Consider the following 26,251-nt stretch of genomic DNA (forward strand, 5'->3'; position numbering starts at 1 on the left):
ATATCAGCAGTTGGCTGATGAGAAGAAAACAGATTTGCCTGCATCAAGCGCACCCTTTTTACAGCATTTGTATTAGATCCAGTTACTGCATGGAAGGAATTCATGGCTCGAAAATTACATCCTGGGGAAATGGTGGATGTGTATCTGGCTGAGCTAAAAAAGCTATCGGTCCTTTTTGGAGGGATGTCAGACAAAGGCTTGGTGTGCGCCTTTGTTGCAGGATTACCTAAGAGTGTGGAAGATCTGCTCTGTGCCTCATCCCAAGTGGACGAGATGGACATATCGGAAGTATTGGCGCGGGCATGAGCAATACTAAAGAAAAGCCCTAACACTATAGACCAAGTGGCAGCTGTACAACCATCACAGGTTGGATTGCAGGACCTGAGCGCAGCTACAACCTGCTATAAGTGTGGAGGACCCAACCATTTGGCCCGTGATTGTCTTTCGTCACGTCAACCAACTCGGAAACTTGACGGGCCGCAGTGTTACAAGTGCAAAAAATGCGGACACCTGGCCCGCACCTGTCCAGAAAACAAGCAAGAGGAAGAAGCTACAGTGCCAGTCTTCTCCCCAGATCATCATTGAGCAGGGCACTACCCACTGTAAGCAGACACATTAATGGAAGCGAGCGCCTTGCACTTGCAGACACTGGATGCATCCAGACTCTCGTAAGCAAAATATGCTGTGCCACTTGGAAAGCAGAGAGAATTCCGGTACTAACTGCAGGTGGAGGTTCACTAGCCTCTTGTGGGGTGAGCATTATCTGTGCAAGCATCAACGACGGGCTTGCAGTAGCTGTGCAAGCCCTGGTTGTGGAGGGAGAGCTTCTCGGGTACGACCTACTCCTGGGTATGGACTTGATTACACAACTGGGTGGAATTACTGTGGACAGAACCGACAAGGTACAGTTCTCCCGATGTGAGGAACATGTTTGTGCTGCCATAACTCTCGACGAGCCTGACTTTCATGCAGAGTATGATAGAAACACCAATGCATGGACGGCGTCTTGGAAGTGGCCAAACGATCAGCCACCAATATCCTTGCAGAACCAGTTATCGGAATATCCCCCACACATGTGGCTAAGGGAACAGTATGAAGAAGAACTGCAAACGTGGATCGACAATGGCTGGCTTTTTCCATACCCAGAGGATGAGCTTAGCCCCCACGAGGGCTGATTCTCTTGATGCCCATCGTACAAGAGGCCAAACAAAAGATCCGCCCCGTCCTAGACTACTGTGAGCTCAATGAGCATGTCGACCCATATACGGCAAGGGCTAATGTGTGTGCACTCAAATTAAGGGAGTGGCGACAGCAGGGATCGAATGTGGCAACTCTAGACCTACGCAGGGCCTATCTGCAAATACGCATTGAGAAGAAATTGTGGCCATTTCAGACTGTGGAAATTGGAGGAACTAGATATTGTCTAACCAGGCTAGGGTTCAGTCTAAATGTTGCACCAGGCATTATGACAGCAATCATGCATGCTATCCGGCAGCAAGATGAGGCAGTGCAACATGCAACATCCTCATACATCGATGATATATTCGTCAATGAAGGCCTCATGTCAGCGCAATCGGTTAGAATGCACTTTGAGAGCTTTGGACTGACATGTAAGGAACCAGAGCGTCTGTGCAATGGAGCAAAAGTTCTCGGCCTGCACGTGCGCAAGAGCAAGAAGGGACTTTGCTGGAGAAGAGGAAGTCATGTCCCCAAGGTCCCATCTAAACATCACTCGACGAACAGTGTTTTCGCTTTGTGGAAAGATGGTAGGCCATTTCCCTGTGTGCGGGTGGCCGTGGTGGCCATAAAAAGACGTGCAACAGCCGTGTCGTCGGGATGGGACGATGCAGTACACGATGTCACCCTAAGGAGCATACTGACAGAGACTGTGTCCAGAGTGACCAGTGATGACCCCGTTCAGGGAAAGTGGTGCGTCAGCGGGAATGAGTTGACGGTTTGGGTGGATGCTAGTTCACTGGCCCTTGGAGTTGCCCTTGCAGTTAATGATTCCATTATTGAAGATGCCTGTTGGCTTCGGCCAGAGAATGATTCGAGGCACATAAACCTGGCCGAACTTGATGCCACATTGAAGGGCGTTAACTTGGCGCTTCAATGGCAAGCCAAGGTTCTACATATCATGACTGACTCGGCATGCACTCATCGGTAGATAACCGATGCATTAAGTGGAAGAGCACGGCTGACGACATGAGCATCGAGTGAGATGTTAATTCGAAGATGGCTTGCCACCTTGGTCGACACCATCACAGAGTACAACCTGACCGTGGGCGTAGTGTTGATCAGGTCTGCGCTCAACAGAGCAGATGCTCTGACAAGAGTCCCTCAATGATGGCTTCTGGCTGGTGCTCGGAGAGATTCTGATAATCTGCAAAACATGTGCAGCAGTTGTGTGTCATGTGGATGCAGTGTGCATTATGGACATTCATCGACAGTGTGGACATCCTTGCATCAAGCGGACACTGTACTTTGTCAAGATGATTGATCCAGGAGTAGAAAAAAAAGATATCCAAAGAGTGGTGGAAAGTTGCGAGGCCTGCCAATCCATTGACCCAGCTCCAGCACGATGGAAGAAAGGGGAGTTAGGAGTGAGTGGTAAGTGGCAGAGAGTGGGCATGGACATCATACACTACGGTGGCAACCACTTCCTTACTCTCATCGATTGTGGGCCTACACGTTTCGCAGCCTGGAGACTCCTCGGGCGCCAGGAATCTTGCAACATTATTCGCCAGCTGTCATCCGTGTTCTGTGAAAGCGGTGCGGCCAATGAAGTGCTGACGGACAACAACCCAGCCTTTTGCAGTCATCAGATGCAGTTCTTACAAGAATGGGGTGTGCGGCTGTGGCTTAGATGCGCTTATGTGCCTTCTGGCAATGGTATAGCTGAGAGAAGCCCCGCAGCATCAAAACAATTGCAACCAGGAAGCAGTGCACCATCGCAGAAGCTGTGTACTGGTATAATCTCATGCCAAAGGATGGCGTCTCTCCAAGAACGGTGCCTGCAAACGCAATCTATCAGTATCATGTCCGAGGAAAAGGAATCCACCCCGATACAACTGTGGCCACTGAGATAGAACGGAATGGATATGCCAAAGGGGATGCTGTCTGGGTGAAGCCACCAGGAAACCGATGTACTGACAAGTATAAACGGGGCACAGTGACCGATGTGATGAGTCAGCAGTGTGTCCAGGTTGATGGCGTACCCCATCACGTTAGGGACCTACGGCCGGCGACACATGTACCACCTCCAGTGGACAATGAGAGTGACTCTGACTCTGAAACGAGTGGGCCATCGCTTTGGTTTGCACCATCCCTATCAAGCAGTGACTCTGATATCAGTAGCCTCCACTGAGATGAAGCCTTCCCCGACCATCAGGCGGTGGATGAGAGTGCACGCGAAGACGAGAGTAGCACTGTCCCCCTTCGCAGAAGCACCCAACGGCGGCGATCGCCACCCCCCTGCCGTCTCTGTGATCATGAGATCAGGGGGGAGTGTGGAGAAAGAAGTGGCTTACCGTTAAAGCGACTGCGCGTTTGTGCCTGCGGAGCACAAATTGAGAATCAAGATGGCACCTGCAGGCTTTTATGTGGAAAAAAGTCTTGGGGAATCTCGGAGAATCTCGTACCCTGGTTCCATAAATAACAAGGAAAGGAAAGCGGGAGGACAGACGATTTTTAATCACTAAAGTGAACGGACGTGTGTAAAAGAAGAGGTAGAAGAAAAGAGTGTGGTGAACGAAACAAACAACGAATCGGTTGAAAGTAGAGTTGTAACAAACACAGTTCCACTTAAGTTAAATTTACCAAATTTCCATAACTAACGATTACTATATTGTCCAATTGACTACTGTGCACTCTTTAACCCTTATCCTCGAGTTGCCTCTGAGCCTTGATAAGTGGCGATGCCTATGTAAAAAAAATAGAAAATGTTATCACTGGTGGCCATTTTAGTATGCGCAAGTGCACACGATGGTACTTTTGTACGTGTGACACGCGCGCGTCAAACTTATACGCGCGCTTGCACATACAAAATGGCCACCTGTGATAACAGAATTACATGGCTTAATATTTGAAAAACTACTTGTTTTTCGTCTAATTTGAATTTTTTACTAATACTACACTGTGACAAGGCAGTTTGGTATGTGAGTGCACATTTAACAGCCTTCGTTTATGCTCGCGTGTAGCATGAATAGAGACTAGGCAGTGAAATGGAAAATAGTCCCAGAGTTTAGGGGTTAATACCATGCAAAAGAAATCAAACAAAACACTTTTTAGCCCATAAACACACACAAAAATGCCCCCTCTCTCATATGGCCAGAAAGTGGGTGCTCATTTTAAATTAAATTTACCTTGAAAAGTGAGCACCTACTTTTCGAAAAAGTAATTTCTTCCTATCATGAAAACTATTTTTGCGATGGAAACGGTTTGCAGATTCGTTTTTACCACACCTAAATCTACAAAAAAATATTTTGTTCTATACGAAAGTGAGACGGGCCTTAAAGTAAAATAATACCGTTGTTTATTTTTATTACACACAAAATTATTTCTTTAATTTTAAATTTTCATAAAAAATAATAAATCTTAAGAAATCTAAAGGTAACTTCATTTATTTTATTTATTTTTACAATTAATTTAATCTTTTTCGCTCTACGGGAATGTTAGAATATATAATTTCGTTTCGTTTTCGTTATAATTAAACTCAAACAGTTTTATTTCTTAGTTTTTTTATTATTGAAAATCGAACTTTTTTTTTATTTTAATTTTTTTTTTTTTTTTCAATGTGGCCTGGTTGTCGCTCTGAAGACTAACCTGTGAAGAGTTACTTTTTGGGAGTATTATCCCCCCACCACCTCCTCATGCTTTTGGAATAAACACCTCCAGTCTTCCATGTTAAGAACGGCTTTCGGCATAAACACCCTCAACCTCCCATTTTAAAAACGGTTTTTGGTATAAACACCTTCAACCTCCCCATGTTAAGAACGACTTTCGAAATAAACACCCTTTGAAGGTAAGTTTTCAGTTGTACAACCAGGTCACATTGACCCTTAGTTCAATGTTTTAATCGCGCTTGATGATTCAAACAGTAATTAACACTTTTTATACGATTTATTTGAACAACAAACGGCCAAGTATTCCCTACTATAATTACGTACGCTTTCAGCGTCCCAAATTCTCTTAGTGAAACGACTTGGTCAAATTTGGATATCGTTTTCTTTTTTTTCTTTTTTCACATGCTTGCGCTTTCTGTATAAGCGCCTCAAAAGCTATTTCACTGTAAATAATTTACGACGAATAATTAAGATTTTACACAAAAGATTTTAAAAAACAAAACAAAAGGTTTAACAAATGATAGAAATAAAATTATTTGAGTTAAACAAGAAAATTAAACCAATACTATACTTACTTTTTAATTCTTTTTCTTTAAAAAAAAAAATTCCACTTCGATTACGCATTTCAATTAAAAATTGATTTGTAATAACAACAACAACAATAATAATAAAAAAAATCTAATACAACAAAGAAAAGTGAATAGCAAGGGAAGGTAATTCATACTCCAATTTTTCAAAATAAATAAATACGGAATAAGTTTTTCATTTTAGGAAAAGGTCTTCTTTTTTTATAAGATTTTCATTTGAAATTTACATATGTCTACCTCACCTCCACAATTTTCTATTATAGGTTTTCGACTATAATCATTATCTCATTTTTTTTTTTTTTGTAATTATGCGTACAAAGATTTGAAAAATATCACTTCCATCAATTGTTTTCGTTTTTTTATATACAGACCTTCCGTCTAGCGCTGAACATCCCCTTTACCCCTATATTGTAAAAAAAAAAAAAAAAGGGGGGGGGTGAAGGGTGATACTAAAAACTGAACAGACAACGATCAGAGTAAAAGAGATGGGTAAATGTTACCTTACGCTACAACAGAACACCGCGTACTCTAATTTGTTTTCTTCAGAGGTATTCGAGGTCGCTGACAGCGAATCTAATAATCAAACCCGTCGCAAATTTACCGTTTGCATGGTATGAACCCCTGGACCTTGGTACTATTTTGTGTTATTTCATCGTCACCGCTTTCGGTAGTGTTTTTCTTACATAATACGTTCGCGTGCGAACGGACGTAGTGATCACATACATCGCATAGGAATCTTTAAGTAGGCATTTGAAACAAGAAAATTAAAATTAAAAAAATGTGGTTCGTTTTTTTGTTTTTTTTTGTCTTACGTAGTTTTTAATTGATCTAAAAAAAATGTAAAGTTTTTACGAGCGGTTTACAAAAACATAAGCACCAAACATTTTGTTTTTCGTTCTTTTTGGGGGGTGGGGGTTATTCACTTACAGAACTTGTGTAGTTTAACAGGTGCTTCTGCAGTTTAATTAACCGTTTTTCCGCAAGTAACGCGCTGACATTTACCGAGTTGCATGCCCCAGCAACCCCTGCCACCCCTCCCTGATGTAAACAGAATTTTTGTGAAAGTCTAAACGGTATGCAACTCGGTAAATGTTGGTGCGTTAAACAACACAAATTCTGTAATTGAATACCCCCTCCCCCAAAAAAGAACAAAAAACAATGTTTGGTGCTTATGTTTTTGTAAACTGCTTGCGAAAACATTTTCAGATCAATTAAAAAGCATTAAAAACTACGTAAGACACACAAAAAAAAATGAACCACTTTTTTTTTTTTTTTGAAAACTTATTTCAACTGGCCGCTTAAAGATTCCTACTCGACGTTATAAGCCACTTTACTACGCCTGTTCGCACGCGAACGTATCATGTAACAAAAACACTACCAAAGGCATTGCACAAAATAGTTCCAAGGTCCAAGGATTCATACCATGCAAACAGTAAATTTGCGACGGGTTTGATTATCAGATTCGTTGTCAGCGACCTCAAATACCCCTGAAAAACCAAATTAGAGTGGTCGGTGTTCTGTTGTAGCGTAAGGTAACATTTACCAAGAGTTGTTCTTTAAGTGATCTGGCCCCACAAAAAAAAAACAAAAAAAACATCGAAATTTTTTGCTGGAGTAGAGAAACAATGGTCTGGTCTCTGTGATAACAAAATCTAGACTTAAACCAACAAGAGAACAACCGAACATGAATTTTTAGGTTTGTAATCATCTTCTACCATTCTCTTACTTCCACTCCTGACCATAAATATCAGGTGATCATCTTCATTTATGGTAGCCACAAATATCCCCCGAAGCTGAGTTCACAAGACGTAAGTATCACCCCTAACTTCATTTATTTTTTACACACACACACACTTCCAACAAAACAACAAGAAAAAAATCAAGAGGAAACAAAAATTATTAATTTGATGCTAAAAATAGAAATAAATGAATATAACTGTTCTTTTGTTGATCAAATCATGAGAAGTCGCAACAGCAGTCCTCCACATGTGTGGCTAAAAATCCAACAATCGTCAAAGGTCACAATCCTATTTATCAACTCAGGCTGTATAAAAGCAGCCTATCTTCCTCATTTGCGTGTGTGTGGTGAGATTTCACGCGAGACCACAGCTTATAAAACCACAGATGCCATCTTTAATCTCTCTCTTTATCGCCCAACCTTGCCCGACACACACATGTGGTAAGACTTCTGTTTCCTTAAATACGGCCACATCCCCCCCCCCGATCTCTAGCTCACATTTCATACTCCCTCATCTACTGTGGCAGGTGTCTTTCATTACTTGGCTTCTGAGATGTCTCACCATCCTCTTGCTCCACATCATTTCCACTGTTTTACTTTCAACTCGCTTAATATCAAGAATATGTCTTGGTACCCTGTTTACCCCAATGTTGTTGCTTGTATTACTCCTGTTCACACGTCCTCTGCTCCACTGTGTGGTACATCACGCCCCTGAGGGCTTCACCCATACTTCATCCCCGAGTTTGATGGCCCTTGTTGCCTCTTTCTCCCTGCTTTCTGGAAGAATCCTGAGATGCCTCCAGTAATATGTGAATATCGCACTTGTCTCTATATAGGTGACGTATTGTATTAGTAGACAGGTTGTTTGGGCGAGATGCTCCCTCTCTCTGCCACCGCCTTTATTGTCCGGTGGTTTCTTTCCACAATCCCATTGCCACTGGGCCTATAAGCAGCTCTGATGATGAGATTTACGGATATTTCATTTCTTCAATACATCCGCCACTGCTACCGATCTAAATGCGTTACCATTGTCGGTTAGCAACTCTTCTATCAGACTTCGCTCCAGAAACACAATGCAGAGGACTGCCACTATTTCACTGGCTGTTTTACCTTTCAGCCTTCTCCATAGGGCAAAGTGCCCAGGGCCACAGTCAATCATTGTCATGCAAAGCCCATCCCTGTAATGGGTTACATCAACTGCTAGTATTTCCCAGGTCCTAGTCATAATTAGTTCTCCAGCTTCGTGCGTGCCCCTCCCTTTCCATCCTCCGACCAGGCTTGTGTGCACCATAGTAGTGGTACAGCCAGTGTCAATCAGGGCTACGACTTCTTGTCCTTCCACAAAAATCTCTTGCTTGGGCATCTGCTGCGAGTACGCCATTATTCCCAAGCCGGGGAAGATATTTTAAAGATGAAGATATTTTAACGAGTGGACTTCCTCAACATCAACCGCTCTCCTTGCATGGGCCGATCTGACCACATCATCATTGCCTTGGATAAGATTCACTCTGGTTCCCCAAATAAAAATGGTCTTTGTTTGAAGGGGCTCTATAGGGAAAAGTAAAGTGTGCATGATTAGCGCGAGTGTCATTCGCTTAAGAAAATAAAAAGAAAAAGTCTTAAACTCAAAACCTGACCAACATGATAAAAAAAAGTGTTCTATGCAATTTAGGATGCGGTCGCGTTTGACAATACAAAAAAAACAGCATTTCTTCAGTGGAGGACAATTTCCTTTTTGGTGGCTCGATGTCGGTACAGTGTACTTTGCAATCTGGTGTCAGTTGAAGAAAGCTTGTTTGCAATAATGTTGAAAAGGGAACAGGATGGGTTTTTGTTATGTGTGCTTTGACGTGGCAAACTTGGCGATCTGAAAATCATTCTATTTCTCTGTAATTCAATTATTCAATGATTAGAAGCTATTTCAGTTTTTTTATTATCTTTCAACAATAAAGGGCAAGAATTTTAATGTCTGGTTGATTCTGAAATTTAGTGGTGCTGCAGCTGATATGTTCATTGTTGAGTGGATCGAGAATGTGGCAATTGTATGTGAACTTTGCACTATGAGAGATGTCGAGCACATCCAGCCATTGAGATTGCGAGGTGGAGCTCTGGCTGACTTAGTACAAAGCAGAAAGCAGATGCTGAACAGGTCAAGCAGGCCCTTATAACCACGTATGCTACCCATGCATTTAATGCATATGACCAGTTTGTCACCTGACAACTTCGCCCTGATGAGACGATGGACAAGTTTTTCGTTGAGCTGTGATGCCTAGCATGATTGCTTTGAGGACCTTGCTTGAACGTTGGTTAACGTGCACATTCATTTCTGGATCACCGCAACATGTCAGACATATATCATGTGGTCCATCCAGGATGGAAACAATAAATGTGGAACAGCTGTTGACTCAAATGAGAACTGTCCTGATTGACAACGAATGCCCTGAAGAATTGGCTGCCATTACCTCTGCCAGATGAACAGCTTCCAAATCAAAACTACGATTTGAATCGGATTTTTGAGAAATTGCAGCGTCAAGATAAAGTACAATTTGAGTCAGTCGTCACATTTAACAGAACTTAAAATGCGATTCAGTTCACTTGTATGTAAAAAGCCATCGTGTTACGTGAATTTAAAATGAAATTCGGTTGTATTTGTTGAAAAGAAAAAAGTTGCTTTAAACAAAGAAGTTAAACTTCGATTTGGTTGAATTTTCTAAAAAAACAGGCATCGCTTTTAAAAGAACTTAAAATGTGATTCAGTCGACTTATATGTAAAAAGTCGTTTTTAAATGAAGAATCAGCTATTAGTCTCTCACTCCTTGACAAGGTTCAAAAGAGAGTCGCAAATCTGATAGGCCCTGACCTGGTATCTAAGCTTCAGCCTCTATCCCATCGACGAAACGTTGCATCCCTCTTCCTGTTCTACAAGTATTTTAATGGTGAATGCTCTGACGAATTGCAAGCACTTGTGCCCCCACGACGTGAACACCCTCGACAGACCCGACAGGCTGCAAAATCCCACCCTCACACTGTAGAGATCCCTAGATGTAAAAGATCTTTCTACTCCAGTAGTTTCTTCCCCAGAACCGCTAGACTTTGGAATTCTATTCCAGGTCCCTGCTTCCCCAACTGTACTGACGTGCAGAAGTTAAAGTGCAACGTGAACCAACATCTTGCTGCCCAAATCCCAACATAGTACCCAGTAGTTGTTGCCCCTGTTAGTAGCCCCCTACACCAAAGTGGCAATGTGCCTTGTATGGGGTGAAAATGTAATAAAAAAATTAAAATTAAAATTTAAAAAAAATAAATAAAATTCAGTTATATTTGCTGAAAAGAAAAGAAAAGTTGTCACTTTTAAATGAAGAAATTAAAATTAGATTTGGTTGGATTTTCTAGAAAAAAAAAGTCGCCTTTGAATGGAGAAGTTAAAATAGGATTTAGATGGATTTTCTAGAAAAAGTCGTCACTTTTAAATGAAGAATTTAAAATGCGATTCGGTTGGGGTTTTTTTTTCTGAAAAAGTCCTTGCTTTTAAATGAAGAACTGAGAATGTGATCAGGTTATATAATATAAAAAAAACAGTCGTCACTTTTAAGTGAGTGCTAACTGTGTCTAAAACCTAAAATTTCAAATAAAACTTATTCTGAAAATTTCCCAACTAATTCATGCATGGCCACCAGGGTTTTCATCTTAGATAAAAATTTAATAATACGCTCATTTTTTTTTCAATTTTATTATGGCGGTTACCATAGCTTTTAACGGCATTTGAAAAAGGGTCACCTCTGAAATTAGAGAGAGAACAAGAGTGCTGAAAAAGAACGGTTGTAGAAAAGAAAACATCGGGTTATAATTAAGTGCGACGAAACTTTAGGATTGATGATGTTTTATAAAAGTTTCCAAGATTTAGGGGTACAAAGAGGATGGTACATTTTCTTTGGTAAAAGTCTTTACCCAGGGAAACTGGTCAGTTGCACGTTGATGTTTCCATCGTTCCCGCATGTCTGAGACAGATTTCTTCTTTGTATCTCCCTCCAACACAGTTCTCTATTCCGATTGGCTGAAACCTCTGGTGGCATTGAGAGAAGAAAGGAATGGAAAAGTAGAAGAGTAGAGAGAGAGAAATAAGGGAAGCATACCGTAGCAGCATCATAGTAGTAGTTCACTACAGTATTATAGAAACATGTGAATATTTCACTTCATTTTCATATAATTTTTTATAAAATTAATTATTTATCTTAAATGTTATTTTAATTCTGAAATAAAATTATTCACAATTATTCAGAATGGTCGGCAGGTATTTTAGGGCAAGATAGACTGCCATTAACTCTAACACAGGCAGAGTTTTTCCTTTATAGGTACATCCTTTACCTTAGCAAACAGCAAGCAAGATCGTTGATCCTGTACTATGTAAGCAACAAATTCATAGGCTTCCTTAGAAACATCACAAAAAAGGTGCATGTTGTTGATTAAAATTCAGATGATTAAACCCTGACAGGGCCATATCAAGTTCTCCTCAGCCACTTAAAATCTCAGTCCGGAGAGGATCGTCCCAATCAAAATGCTTCTTCCACATAGTCCTAATAAGAGCATGGTTGCAGACCATGACAGGGAGGCAGAGAGACAATGGATTGAAAATCTTTGCAGCTTCGGAAAGGATCCTTTTCTTTGTTTAAACACCAGGATTGCATTGGCAGGGAGGTACAAGCATGTTTTCTTAAAGGGGATTAGGGATTATATCGATGCGTCAGTACCCTCTCCCATCCCTTGTTATGTACACTCAGTGTACCATCCCTTTTCATTCTGTCTCACAGGGCATCAACATTTCTGTTACAAAACTTGATAATATATCCTCCCTCCCACAAACGTTCCTTTGTCAGCGAGTATGATTTTATAAATTTGTATGAATCCGCTTCAGATGTAACAAGGTTGTTCATATAGAGTCGTTTTCCATCATCCTATGACAATCATCTAGTGGGCTGCATAAAAGTTAAGAATACATCCCATTATTAATGAGCTGGCAGTGAACCAAAGAATTAAAGTTGAGTATGGAAAATAGTTAAGGAAGAAACAGAACCTTTTTTTTTCTTTTTCTAGTCTGAGACGAATCATTAGAAATGCCTTTCGAATGTCTGATAGCAGAATACTGTTGTTAATTCTGAAGCTCATGAACAAATTCAACATGTCCCCTGTGAGATTCATGCCAGAGTAAACAACATTGTTATGGACATTCTGTTATTGGTCATCAAGCTGCAGTTGAACACAGGACAAATCTTGGTAGTAACTGTAGAGTCAGACTTAAAAACAGGTCAGTCTGGTGTCCGTACATATTTACCAAATTTTTGGAGAGGCATGAAGATCTCAATTATACCATCTGGCTTCTGTTATTGGCACACTTTCAAGTAGCCGTGATACAATACATATTTTTCTTAGGTTCTTAGTCATCCGATCTAAGATATGCAAAGAAACAGAATGATTCGGTGGGACTCTGGTTAACTTATCAGCATGCTGGGGAAGCTCCAGATAGTATGTACCATTTTTTAACTCTATGGCAATTTGAAAGCGTCTCATCTGCTTCTTATCATAGTCAGCGAAGGTATTTTTGTCACATATCCCCAGAGATTCCTAGTTGAATATCTGTTCCAACCATCTCTGCACTCCATTATTAGGTAAAAACTCTGCCAAGGGGTCAAGATATATGGGTTGGCTCTTGAGAACAGAACACAAATGTGAGGAATCTTCCTCATTATAGAGTTGACAGGTGAAGAATTTGATCCTCAGAGAAGAAAGATTTTAGGATTCCAAAGGGAACAATACATGCTGGGTTGGAAAAGGCCCAGTCTTTCAAAAACGGAACAAGTTGAAAGGGACCCAATTGATGCAGGAGGTCCAATCCAATGATATTTTTGATTGGTATGAAGTCTGAGCCAACTTCAAATTACCCAACCAGGGAACATTTAGCATCTCGAAATACACTCAACAACGGTCCCAAGTTTGTTAGCCAGACAAATAAGTCTATCAGCTCAGCTACTAAAACAAGAGATGTCACTGTATTTCCTCAATCAAAATCAATTTTCAGAACGACTTCCCTGAAACTCTGGTCACATTCACTAAGAAGGATGGTCAGTCTAATCTGCCAATTGAAGCCAATTGCCTCTATCATCATGCGGCACATTAGCAAATATGACCACCCACTGCCCAAGTCCAGGAGATAATTAACCACAACAAACTTCCTTCCCTTGGCAAAAGTCACAAACATAATGAGAAAGGGCTAGCTTCGAGAATATCCAGGATCCAGAGGGAATATGGTGTTTATGTAAAAGGAAGTGGTCGCCTTGGGTCTCCATGCTGCTCTTTGAGAAGAACTCTGTCCAGCTCAAATGTGGAATTGGTAGATGTGCATCTCTTGACCTGTAGTTGCCTCACATGTGAATGCCAGTATGGAAGATATCGGTGGTATGTGTTCGAATCAGCCCTATCATTTTTTCCTTTAACGCTTGGGAAATATCTGAAAAATGATCTTTAATATAAAATGAGCTCTACCTGAATCCACTACAGTAAAATTGCAGGAATAAGTGATTCTTAGAGATGCAGTCCTGAAAATAAACTCCCAAAGATCTGAGTAGGAGATCTCCTTCTTATGGATGTAATTTAGTATATCTTGAAAGATTTTATCAATGATCTTGTCTATATACAAATATTTCTCTTATTAATAAAGAAAGAACACATTGGTGATTTACGGTTGTGCAGCTTAGGTGGGTGATTAACCGCAATGCTCTGTCTGTTAGAGAGAAATTTAAACATTCAGCACCCATATGTCATACTAACTACACAGTTTTCCAATCTTAACAAAAAAATATGGAAACTCATGTGATCTGTTGCCATCTCAAAACAACCAAATGTGTGTCCAGTAATTTGAATCTGTGAAGATTTAACTATAAGATAAGCTGCATTTGTTCCTGGTGCCGAATCAGAAGTTGTATCAATGAAAAACTGGCATTTAGTGCCGTGAGCGAATTGTTCAGTCCACTCAGCTCTGTGTGGTATTCCATGAGTCGTGAGGCTCAACTAACTTCAGTTTCTACTACATCCGTTTTTGGAATCTGAGATAATTTAAGCTTGCACACTTCCATTTCATGGATATACTCCAAGATATCCTTCCGAAAGGTGGAGTAAACATGCAGGGTTACTCTGTTGGCACGACTTCAGCCATTCCTAACCTTGATTTTTAGTACTGTCATTCGTCAAAGGATCTGTTTTCTGGAAACCTCCATACTGAAGAACTAGTTGAACAATTATGTTACAAAAAGGTCAGCAAAAAGGGAAAAATATTGATTTCTGTTTTTACAATATCTAAAAAAACAAACAAAAAAAAAAAGGTTGAAGGGTGATACTCAAAAGTGAGCAAGCAACAATTGAGGTTGTGCTACCGTTGTTAAAATGCTAATTGGCATCTTGCTCCAGTTTTGGCTGCTTCAGCCACAATATTATGCAAGTTTTTGTCACGGCTCATATTGTATTGGCCAAATATAGCTGCATCATCAGCTATACCAGTCACGCCATCTAGGCCTTCTAGAATTTGGTCGATTTTTGCTTGGCTGATAGAAGAGATAGGTGTATTTAAGCACTTTTAAATGCGTCCATATGTATGGTTATAAGCTTCAGGTTTTCACATATTGGAAGTCATACAGCTGCAAGTCCTGGTACTTCTGCAACAAAAACTGTTGTATTTTTCCATTCTGAGTCCCTGTACTGACATGGAAAGCTAATAGTTCCAAGACATCAAATTCGGTTGCCTGTGTATGAGGTGAGTTTCACATTTGGGCATGGTCACAAAATGGAAAGGGTTTCTAGTGATGCTCCATACATTTATTGAAAGGTTTTCAGTGGGAGTGTGTTGCTATATGCCACAGAATCGATTTTCATATGGAATATTGTGTGTTCTGCATTTCAAATGAGATGGGCTGATATTTAGGGTCGTGTGGGCTTTGTCCCTGGGTTACATATTTATGCTATCCATACATTTAGCACTGGTAAAGAGTGGAACTGCTGCAGGTAATCATCTTCATCACTTCCAGTATCAATGTGGTTGATGTTTTCCTTTTGTCTTCTGCATTTGGTTTTCGTTGGGGATTGGTGTTCGTGGTTGTGAAACTTGCTATCTGTATTCCCTTGATTTAGTTTTTCTGCAACACTTTTTTCACACTATTGCAACAATGATCATATATGAAGTGCCTTTGATAATTTTCCAAACTTGTTTTGTTACAGGCATTTTAAATTGTTGTAGACTCTTGAAAATTTAGTATGTTATTGCACGAGATGACTGACCAATTTTTATGATTTCAGGTTCAAATGAACAGTTACAGTAGGAATTGGAATACACTCTACTAAAACGTGATTATCACAACTGAAGAATTTCAAAAATGCAATCTGGACGTGAGAACACCTTAGAAGAACAATATGCAATAAAATTTTGTTTTAAACTTAGAAAATGTCACACAAATGTATGGAACGCTTCAGACTGGTTTTAGGCCACCTTGCATGAATTGAGCATCAGATTTTGAGTGGCATAAAAGATTTAACGAAGGTAGGAGTCTGCGAGCGATGATGAGAGGTGTGAAAGCAGTAAGGAAGTCAGAACGTTAGTTGATTGGTCAAATAAAGAATTTCATTGATAAGGACGTTGTGTGTCTATAGAGATAATAAGTGCACAGGTTGATGTCAGGTTGGGAATTGTACACACAATTATTCGTGAGGAACTGGAGATGCAGAAGATTTGCATGAAGTTTGTCCCAAGGGTGTTTAGCAAAGATCAGAAAGAAAGACATCAAGACAGCAGGGAGATGATGAAGCTGATCAATTCAGATCCCACAGTTCTTGATGCTCTGATGATTGCGATGAAAGCTGGATCTACTGCTATGACCTGGAGACCAAAAGCCAGAATTACCAGTGGAAGCATGCTGGTTCTCTTAGACCCAAGAAGGTCAGAAAAATCCACCCAGAAACTTATGATGATCCTTTTTTGACAGCACAGGCATCATCCACCTGCATTGAGTTCCCACTGGACAGACAGTCAACAAAAAATAATATGTTGAGGTTTTAAAGGCAGATATTCCATCAGAAGAGTCCAGCACTCATTAAATCGGGTCAGTGGAATTTCCACCAGGACAATGCACCAGTCCACAACGTTATCCTTGTCACAGACTATTTGACCCAGATGGGCATCAAGACAGTTCTTCACTTCTCACCAGACCTTGCTCCCTGTGACTTTTGGCTATTCCCTAAGCTAAAGGAAAACCTTAAAGCCTGTTGTTATGAGACAATTTAGGAGATGGAAGAGGCTGTGATTCAAAAATAGTGGCTATATCAAAGGGAATTCACTCTCATATTCTTGTCCACTATAGCCAGTTTAGCCTTTTTAAAACTAAATTTTGCAAATTTGTCATTTGTGAAGATGTTTGGCCTTCCAATATTGTACCTGTGCTTTTTCAAAGTGTAACGTACATATTAAGAAGCAAGTAGAATTTTATATGAATAGGAAAATACAGAAAAAGATTTATTCATTATAATGTAAAAGAAAATTAGCATCATGTAAAGTCATTTAATAATTTTTTGATGCAGAGATTAGCAAAGAAATGGTAATAGTTTTGCCATTTATGGTAACTTGTAATAGAACATTAAAATTTGAAGAACTACTAAGACAGAAGTGGTACCATTAAAATAAACCACCTTTTATGCTCCAGAATTTGTTTTTCTACATAGTCACCATTCAATGGCGCATCTTTGCTTCTGATGCACGTGCATGACAATAAAAGAGGTAACAACATCATAGAACATCTTTGTATTTATTAATCAAAATTATTTAAAGTTAGAAGCAATTATGCACAAATTCTTTAATGCATTAAAGAAAAACTCATTATGACTAATAATGTAACCCCAAAATTTACGGCAATATACATCATCTTCATGGAAATTGGCTAGTAAGAATCCACTATTGATTTTTCATATGCAAAGCTACAGATTTTAGTTTTGGATCTTGCTATATTATTTTAAGCTCCTTGTACTAAATGGCTTCATGGCTTTTTCTGGAGCAATTTTTGATGAAAAATTGTACTTGTACAGTTTAATCAAAACATTAAAAAATGAAAATATCGAAAAAGAAAAGGTTATATTGTATGTATCCGTTATGGAATGAAGTTCTCAAAAAAGGATTTCACTTACTTTCATTAAGTAGTTTTTGTTGTTGTTGTTTTTTTTATAGCAAACAAACAATTTGTTATGATACCGAGCAAAAGGTTCGGTTTTCATGAAGAAAATCTAGTATTAAAGATGGGGAGGGAGTGTCGGCACTTTAAACTGAATTATCTCCCCTTGGTGTGTTAAAAAATTCAAAGATGGCTACCTTCAAGGCGCTGTTATAAAAACGTGTTTTTCCGCTGTAAAAAACACAAACTACTCAATCAAATTAAGAGAAATTTTTTTTTGGAAATCTTCAATCCAAAATGAATATGTACAACGTAACCCTTTTTTGAGGTTTTCATTTTTTTAATGTCTTCATTAAACTCTACAAGTACCTGATAAATAAATGCTGTATTGTCATAATTATATTAATAGATTTATAGCCGTTTTGATTTATACAATGTTATATGAGGACTGTTCCAAACGAAAAAGCCTCCTAGATTTTAACTCAAAATGTTGAAACAAAGACAGGACTGGTACGATTAAAGCGAGCAACCTTTTGTGCTCAAGTATTAATTTTTCTACAAAGTCACCACCATTTTCGAATACAGCGATGAACAATGGTTGTGTATGAGAGTCTGGAGCATGCTTTGACGTACGTGGGTCGTGCCAAAAGTAAAGCCTCCTATTTTTAAACTAAAAAGTTGAATGGCTATGAAAAAGGGAGTGGTACTATTAAAACGAGCAACCTTTTGTGCTCTAGAATTTATTTTTCTACATAGTCACCAACATTCTCAATTCATGTTTGCCAGGAATTCAATGACACATCTCTGCTCCTTGTGCACTTTATATAAATCAAAATGTAGATAAATCTATGAATATAATTATGACAATACAGTATTTATTTATTAGAAACCGTCAATATCTGTAACAGAGAAATCAGAATTTACATCATGAATGCACAAGTTCAGTCATTAGAACAATGCAGTTTGCAATCCCCTTTGATGCATTCGGGGGGAATCAAAATAGCTTTCTTTCATATAAAAGTTCACCTGATAAAATCATATGGTGTAGGAGAGTCACCCTCAGGAATACATCACCATGTCCAAGTCATGACTACTTGAGGCAACTTTCTTGGATGTCAATTTTACTGCATGAACATAACATTCCACTAAGTTATTCTACTACAGAAACTTGGGTGATGACATGTGATGTTCGAAACCCATATTCTTTTGCAAATTGCTTGAAATGGACTGAACTGAAGTGTGGACTATTGTCACATCACTTTCTTTGGAATGTATTGTTCTTTAAATATCTTCTTTGAAAGTAAGGTTAAATTTGAATTCAACCTCAGATCAAAAGTCTCAAACTCAAATCCAACTGTTCTCTTCTCTCTGCACTTTCCACACTGACACCCAAAATAAAGAAGACGGCTCTTTTATAGAGAGACCCAACCACATCTCATTTGCATACCCCCTCTCGTCACATCACGTGATTTTCAGTCCATAAATACCAGGGGGCGGCCATTTTTATTTTCTCTTTTTTTCTTTCCTAACACGAGCCGCATAATGCATGAGGTAAGGTTCTTTACTTTTAACTACATGCCCCCTTGATCTCTAAGATCAATAATTAGTATCATAGTCCACCATCCATGCTGGGCATTTTCGTTCACGATTTTCATTCTTGATTTTCCGCCATATCGCTACTCTCCCAGGCCCACAATCAATAATAGTTACATGCGGTTCATGTTGATAATGTGTGATGTCAATGGCCAATCTCTGCCAATTCTCTTCAACATGCAGTTCCCCTTTTTCATGTCTAGCCGGCGCAGGGTCGATTGATTGGCATTCCCTACATTATTCTACCACCTTTTGGACGTCTTGCATTGTGACGTGCGGGTTTACTTTTCTTGCTAGGTAAAGGGTCCATTCCTTTCCAAAATGATGCAGGTTATGCAGGTCTTTTAAATTCTCTACTGCACAACATGCTGGAGCCCCGTCTCTTTCTTTGTGTAGACAGGCTTTCTTGACTCTTGTCAGCCCATCTGCTTTATTTTTTTGTGACGGAACTAAGGTAATAGTTATCTTTATTTCGAATTCTCAAACCAAGTCTCCCAGCGCTCCAAGTCTACGCTTGATAAGCATCTCCGCTGCTCCTTTTGTTTTGATCTGCTTATCACCAGACAGCTCCGATTTAATCCACAACACCACTGTTGCAGAGTCTGTTTTAACGTTCACTATCTGTAGCCCCTATTTTAGAGCCAGATTGATGCCTTTCATCACAGCATTAAGTTCCGCAACATTGATATGGGCGCTATCATCCTTTTTGCGTAGCCAAGCAGCATCTTCAATAGCCACTTCTCCTATTTCCAATAATACCCCTAATGCTACACTGCTAGCATCAGTCCATATCACCCCTTCATGGCCCTCCTTTACATGCTATTCTCCTCTCACAGGGTCCATTTTTTTTCACTTCTGCAATGACTTCTTGTATCATGAGAAGCACTTTTTGATCAACTGCATCTTCCCAACTGTCTGTCCCAGTCTGCCTTTTAATAAAACTGCACGCAGTTCGCAGCCATCCAGCTATTGGGTAGTGGCCAACCAGCTTTCCACATATAGAAAAAAGCTCTCTCTTGGCTAGGTCAACCTTGGCTTCAGGGATCTCATTTCCTTGCCCAAACATCAATTTTCCTGCCTTATTGTTCTGTAGTCGAAATCCCAAAGCCATTCCGTTTTCCAGTGACTCAGGCGGTGTTGCCGTCAGTCCATATGCTTTGATATGCTCTCACCCTTTCCGCAGTCACCTCTGTTTCGTCCACTAGTACATCATCGATGTAAGAACAGGTGCCTCTCTTCACTGCATCGTCTTTGGCCAACACTGTCTTAAGAACTGCCATCATTATTTTTGGTGTGGAGTTCAGACCAAATCCTAATCTGGTCAGACAATAAACTTGACCTTTGTACTCTACCAATTGATACTTCCACAATTTCTCATCCACATGAAGTTGGAGGTAGTCTGACTTCAGGTCTACAATTTTAGTTGCCTGCTTCATCCTCCTCCATTTCCTTACGACTTCTTCACACACGTCGATTCCGTCCTTTGTGTGACAAGCGACAAACTTGTTCAGCTCACGGAAATCCAACACTGGCCTAACTTTCTTCTTAATAGGTTGGACCACAGCCATGAGTAGCAAAATTCCTTCAACTTTCCCTGACCACTGCATTAATATTCCTTCATCTATCCATCTCTCAACTTCTTTTTCAAACTGCAACTCCGCAGCTCCTTTCAGTGTGCTTTTGTAGCAGCTGACCCGATTTGTCAATACAGGTGGCTCCGCGGTCCATCGACATTCTACCATCAATTTTTCGCCATCGAAGCAGGCTCGAAAGTCATCATCCTCAATCAGACATGGTCGGGGTTTCGACGGTTGGTTGGTATCACCCCTGGTTACACTTCCTGTTATTCCCAGTGCACTCTGATTGCCAAACTTCACCTGGCCTTTAGCAATAGTAGCTCCTCCCAGTCGGTCTATCGTGCCCAGGCCCAGCATTACATCAGTTTCTGCAACCAGTCTATCCAGCATGATCACTCTTAGCCGCAATGGCATATTCCTTACTACAATCCCCGCATCGGCCTCTCCACAGAATTCCACTTCTCTGCCATCCACCGCTCTAACGTTGCTGTTTCCATTCCAAGAGTTGCCGATGCTCGTACTAATGAGTGTTGTTGTACATGCAGTATCAACAAGAGCTCTAGCCTCTTTCCATTGATTGTGATCACTAACTGTGGCAACAAACTCTCATACGCCTGTTCAGTATAAAAGGGGTGACTACTGGCGCAATAGCACCCCTTTACTTGTTTCCCGAAAACAGATAATGTCTGGCTGTGGCTCCCTACAGTCTCTCATCAGGTGTGGTCCTTGACATCGAAAGCATTTACCGGTAAATCCACGCGTTTGCTTCATCACTGGTCGCTCCTTTCTGCTTGCCACAGCAGCTGCGACTGCCCCCAGCTCACTGGGCTGTTTTGCTAAAACTCTAGCATGCCTTAGAATCTCCTCCACCTCCATGGTTTCAATATCAGTAAGTCGTTGCAGTTCCATGGAGATGCGATCAGGGAAACCAGTTACAAGCGCCAGCTTTACAGTCTTTTCAAGGCTGCATCCCCCATGCTAGTCGCCTTATCTGCTAGTCGCCTTATCTCTGCCATGTACACATCCACAGACTCCCCAGTTCAGGTGACTCTTTTGAGCTTGTTGTAAGCCTCAAACGCGCTCTCGGAAAATGCGGTCTTTAACCCGTTTTCAATGTTCTCAGCAAGGGCCTGATCCGTCTCTCCCATTTCTAGATAGACCGCTAGAGCACTTCCGTCCAAATACATTGGTATTAACGTGGCTACATCCTCGATCTTCTGCAGCGTTGCCACCAACTTCAGCTTGTTAAGCCACGCAACCACGTCACCTTCTCCAGTAAATGGCCTCAGGATATCGCTGCTCAATCTTACTTGGTCACCCATTTTTGTCACTGTGCCAAAATAGCTTGCTTTAAATTTGAACTCAACCTTAGATCAACAGTCTCAAACTCAAATCCAACTGTTCTCTTCTCTCTGCACTTTCCACACTGACACCCAAAATAAAGAAGACGGCTCTTTTATAGAGAGACCCAACAACCACATCTCATTCGCATACCCCCTCCCCCCTCTCGTCACATCACATGGGTGCGGCCATTTTTATTTTCTCTTTTTTTTCTTTCCTAACACGAGCCGCACGATGCATAAGGTAAGGTTCTTTACTTTTAACCACAGTAAGTTTGATCACTTTCTGATTGGAGAACTTTAACAATCTCACAAATGGGAACTTGGAGTAGTAGTCTACAAAGGTCATCAAGTTGAGACCTTCAATGTGAAATAGATCAGTGACCACTATCTGGCATGACCTCACAAGAATCCCATATGCGGCATCAATCTTGTTTCATTTTTTTAATATAACAACTTGATTTTTATTTATTTTTCATCTTGTATGTAAGCAAAGAAGCAAAAATCGTTATAACAATAATTTGCATAGAAATAATCATGTGATTCTTTTTATAAATAGAAATATGCTTAAGTTCTCCACGTTTTTTTTATTTTGTAGTAAAAAACAACAAAAAAAAAAAAAAAAAAAACCAAAAAAAACAAAAAAAAAAACACCTGGTCATATTTGGAAGAAAAACTAATAAAAGCAGGGGAATTTTTCAAAGTCTCCACCGGTCAGGTAAAAGATCCGCAGAAATCGTTTGTCAACAACTAGAGGAAAAATGTCTTAAATGTAACAAAAATATGTATAGTTAATGTTAAATATTGTTGTTTTTTTTTTTTTTTAATTTAAAAAGAAAAAAAGCAATAAATGAGGAATTTATTTTTTTTAAAAAATCAATTTCTTAGAACACACACATTAAAACAAAATTGATGCGTAATATGAGTGAAGAAAAAAACACTTTTGTGAAGTTTGAGTGAGAAGGACATTTATCTGAAAGTCAAGTTGAAAAGAGTGTGATAAGTTGACGGTTTACAACAGACATTACAAGAAGGTAAATATGACGGTAAAAAAGCAAAAACTTATGCGTTAATGTTAACTATTGTTTCTAATAATAATAATAATAATAAAATCCGGTAATTTTTTTTTTCCCCTTTAACACTCACATTTAAATTGACGACTTACTTAGGTTTTCGAGTGTGCTGAAAACGAATGTTGCATTTAAATTTTTCGCAGACAAGTAGTTTTCTGGATATTAAGAATTTTTCCAATGAATTAATAAATGTCAATGACGTTCGCCATTTTTGACATGAGGAGGAATAGATTTTGTTGTAACACGCATGTACATTACATTAGTACTTCTGAGTTGGGGATCATCATAATTGATTACATTCCAGAAAACTTGTCTTCGTAAAATTTAAATGTGATAGTCGTTTTCAGCATACTCGAAAGCCTTCAAAGTTGTCACCTTTTTAATATTATATTATTTTGTATTTAAAATCAGGGTACTCATGCATGCAGAGAGTAATAATAACGTTATTATTTAAAAAGCCATTCTTAACATGGGGAGGGAAGGTGTTTTGTACCTATTCTGTACTTTAACCTTACAATTGAATAAAAAAACATATCATAAAACTTTACTTAAACTTGGAAATACGATTTTAAAAAAATAGCACGGATCCGGATCACTCTCTGCATTAGCACCAAAATCAGTTGAGTTTATTCCGCATAAATTTTGAAAAAGAAAAAAAAAATCGATTATTTCACTAAAAAACAAAACAATAATATCCAATATGAGTGCCGATAAAAAAAGGTCTACGGTTTATTCTGATTACGATTTATTCGGAAGTCAAGTTGAACAGAGATAACGACCAGTACAATTGCATGAAATATATGTGGTAGTTAAATATTAAATATTGATTTTAATGTAAAAAAAAAAAACATCTAATAGATGTTGGTATTTAAAAGTCAGTTGTGTTTGAAGTCTTTATATAGAAATGAAAAGTTTTAATGTTGCATTTATAATCTGTTGGTAAAAATGTGTGAGACAACTGCATTTTTTTTACATTTTTTTAAAAGTTACTTCATTAAAATTCATCCAAAAATTATCAAAGGCGTTTTGACGCTTTTTCAGAATGAGATTGAAAATCGTAACATTGAATTTCATTTAAAATCAATGGTATATATTTATTTATTTTTACTTGGTAGTCACTACTTATCAAGGCACGAAGGCCACTCGAGGATAAGGGCTAATGAATGTAAGGTGGTAGTGTAGTAATCGTTGATGGTGTAAATTGGATAGAATTTGATTATTATGGGGACTGCTCAACAAGAATTGGTTTTCATTGGATTGAAGGCCACCATGTTGTATTCAACTGGAAAGCAGGACAGTGGAAGAGTGTTTCAAAGTCGGGCAGTTCTCAGAAAGAAGCATTGTTTGTTTATGTTATTCTGTCGGTTATTGATACAGCTGCGCTGGAGCTCCACTGCACCCAAGCTGACCACTTCCTACAGAGGTCCAATCCACTAGACGATTGAGGTTGGGACTAGGGTAGTCTGATGTTGGTAACTAGTCAGATATCTTTTCCAGCCAGATGTCCAGATGTTTCTTGAAAGTGTTAGGGGATACTCTGCTTATATTTCTTATTGCAGCTGGAATACAGTTGAATGTTCTTGGGCCACTGTCGTTGAAGCTGTGGTGGATGAGGGACTTGATCCTCTGTGTAGTCCCAGGTGTTGTTTTTATATAGCACAGCCTTCCTCACTGCTGGTTGGTTATTTCTACTATTGCTGTGTTTGGGACCCTTCCTTCCAAGATTTTCCATATCATTCTCTTTGGCGTTGTAGCGATTACAGTTGCAGCTCTTTCAGCCTCTTCCAGTAATTCATTTGGTCTACTCTACATATTTTTCTGGTGAATGTTCTCTGGGGATCTTTTATTTTCCAGATGTCTGTTACTTTTTGTGGATACCACGGCTGACAGTAGTATTCCAGCCTTGGGAGGACAAAGGATTTCCATAGTGTGAGCATGTACTTTCTGTTCCGACTCCTGAAGTTTCTCAGTATCCATCCTGTTCGTTGTCTTACAACTGCTGTGCTGTGGTAAATATATTGTGTAAAGGTGGCATCTTTGCTCATATAAACCCCTAGATCCTTCATTACTTCCTTTGATGTGATTTCTTGTTCTCATAATAGTATCTAGATGTTTTCTTGAGATGGTCTTTATTACCATATTGGAGTAGTTCAAATTTGTCTCTGTTTAGAGCCATATTGTTGTCATTGGCCCATTTTATAATTTTTTCAAGGTCTTGTCAAGTGGTGTGGAGATATTTTTTCATGATTCGTGTGTTGTCAGTGAAAGATGTTGCTATGGCATGTTCCAGGTCTCTATGTCAGTAACTATATAATGGAAAGGGAACAAAACAAAAAAATGGCAGTGTCAAACCATTCTCTTGATACAAAGCATGAAAGTTTTTTTCCTTTCTTTCCTCAAATTGCAATAAATCCTTGTGTATTCAATATTATCTTCCACTGTTCGTTCTCGTTCTAAATTGTTCAACAAAAACTCAACTCAATTCTCATGCTTTAGACTTCGTCCGTTTTAACAGTTACCAATTGTGTACATATGCAAATTAATACAAAATAATGCTTGTCTTTTCTACATTTTCTGCTGTCATTTTACTGGCTAAGCAAACACAAGGTTGTTTGCGAGATTGATTTATATTACATCGCCTGATATCATTATCACATAAATAGCAGGGAGATGATGATTACCTTCAAGGTGTACTTCTACATAGAATTGGAGGTGTCACTTCTTTGTTTCATCTTCCTCATCATCATCGGCACATTCCACAATTTCCTCTTATGGGCATTTCTAAGCTCACCAAAAGGCGAGTAGAAGATCATGATCATCCTCAAATTGTATGTTTTCTTCCTCATTGTCCTCCTTGGTAGAAGAGGCACAACAGGGGCAGACATCTTTTTGTATGACATGGGACACCATCAACCACAATAATCTGAGGATTTATTATTTTTTCTATTCGTCCACTGCTAAACCTTGTAGTGTAGCAAGTATTTAGTGGTTTTACCCAAACACAATCTCTCACTTTATATGGTGTGACATCTATCCCTTTCATACGCTGTTCATAGCAGTAAATCCCATTGGCTGGCACATTATCCTTGGGTGTCACATTATACCAGTACACAGCTTCTGAGATTGAACACTGCGTCCTGACTGAAATTCTTTTGATGGTGCGGTGACACCGCTCTGCTATGCTGTTACCTTCAGGAAAATATGTGCATCCGTAATGCATTCTAACTCTCCATTCAGTTTCTGAAGTTCTTGACATTGAAATGTAGAGGCATTATTAGTCAAGATTTCAAGCAGAGGACA

The 26,251-nt window shown here is 39.4% G+C and overlaps 1 protein-coding gene and 1 long non-coding RNA gene across 3 annotated transcripts in view; one reads left to right on the forward strand and one right to left on the reverse strand.

The window, feature by feature from the left end:
- The window catches only part of LOC145297849 (uncharacterized), a 28,101-nt gene extending 22,541 nt beyond the window's left edge, over positions 1 to 5,560 (reverse strand). The window contains exon 1 of the mRNA XM_080144176.1: positions 5,420 to 5,560. The gene's annotated coding sequence lies outside the window, so the exon portion shown is untranslated. The remainder of the gene's footprint in view (positions 1 to 5,419) is intronic.
- A 1,234-nt stretch (positions 5,561 to 6,794) lies between these two features.
- Positions 6,795 to 26,251, forward strand: part of LOC145297850 (uncharacterized) — a 51,986-nt gene continuing 32,529 nt past the window's right edge. Inside the window, exon 1 of one of the 2 annotated variants that reach the window (XR_013870346.1) lies at positions 6,795 to 7,239. This is a non-coding gene — a long non-coding RNA (uncharacterized LOC145297850). Of the gene's footprint in view, positions 7,240 to 22,132; positions 22,913 to 26,251 lie in introns of those variants that run through there. The other variant, XR_013870345.1, reaches the window with a different exon arrangement.

This window comes from Euprymna scolopes, chromosome 18, assembly GCF_053919585.1.
Source record: "Euprymna scolopes isolate OS-2025 chromosome 18, ASM5391958v1, whole genome shotgun sequence".
Taxonomy (NCBI): Eukaryota; Metazoa; Mollusca; class Cephalopoda; order Sepiida; family Sepiolidae; genus Euprymna; species Euprymna scolopes.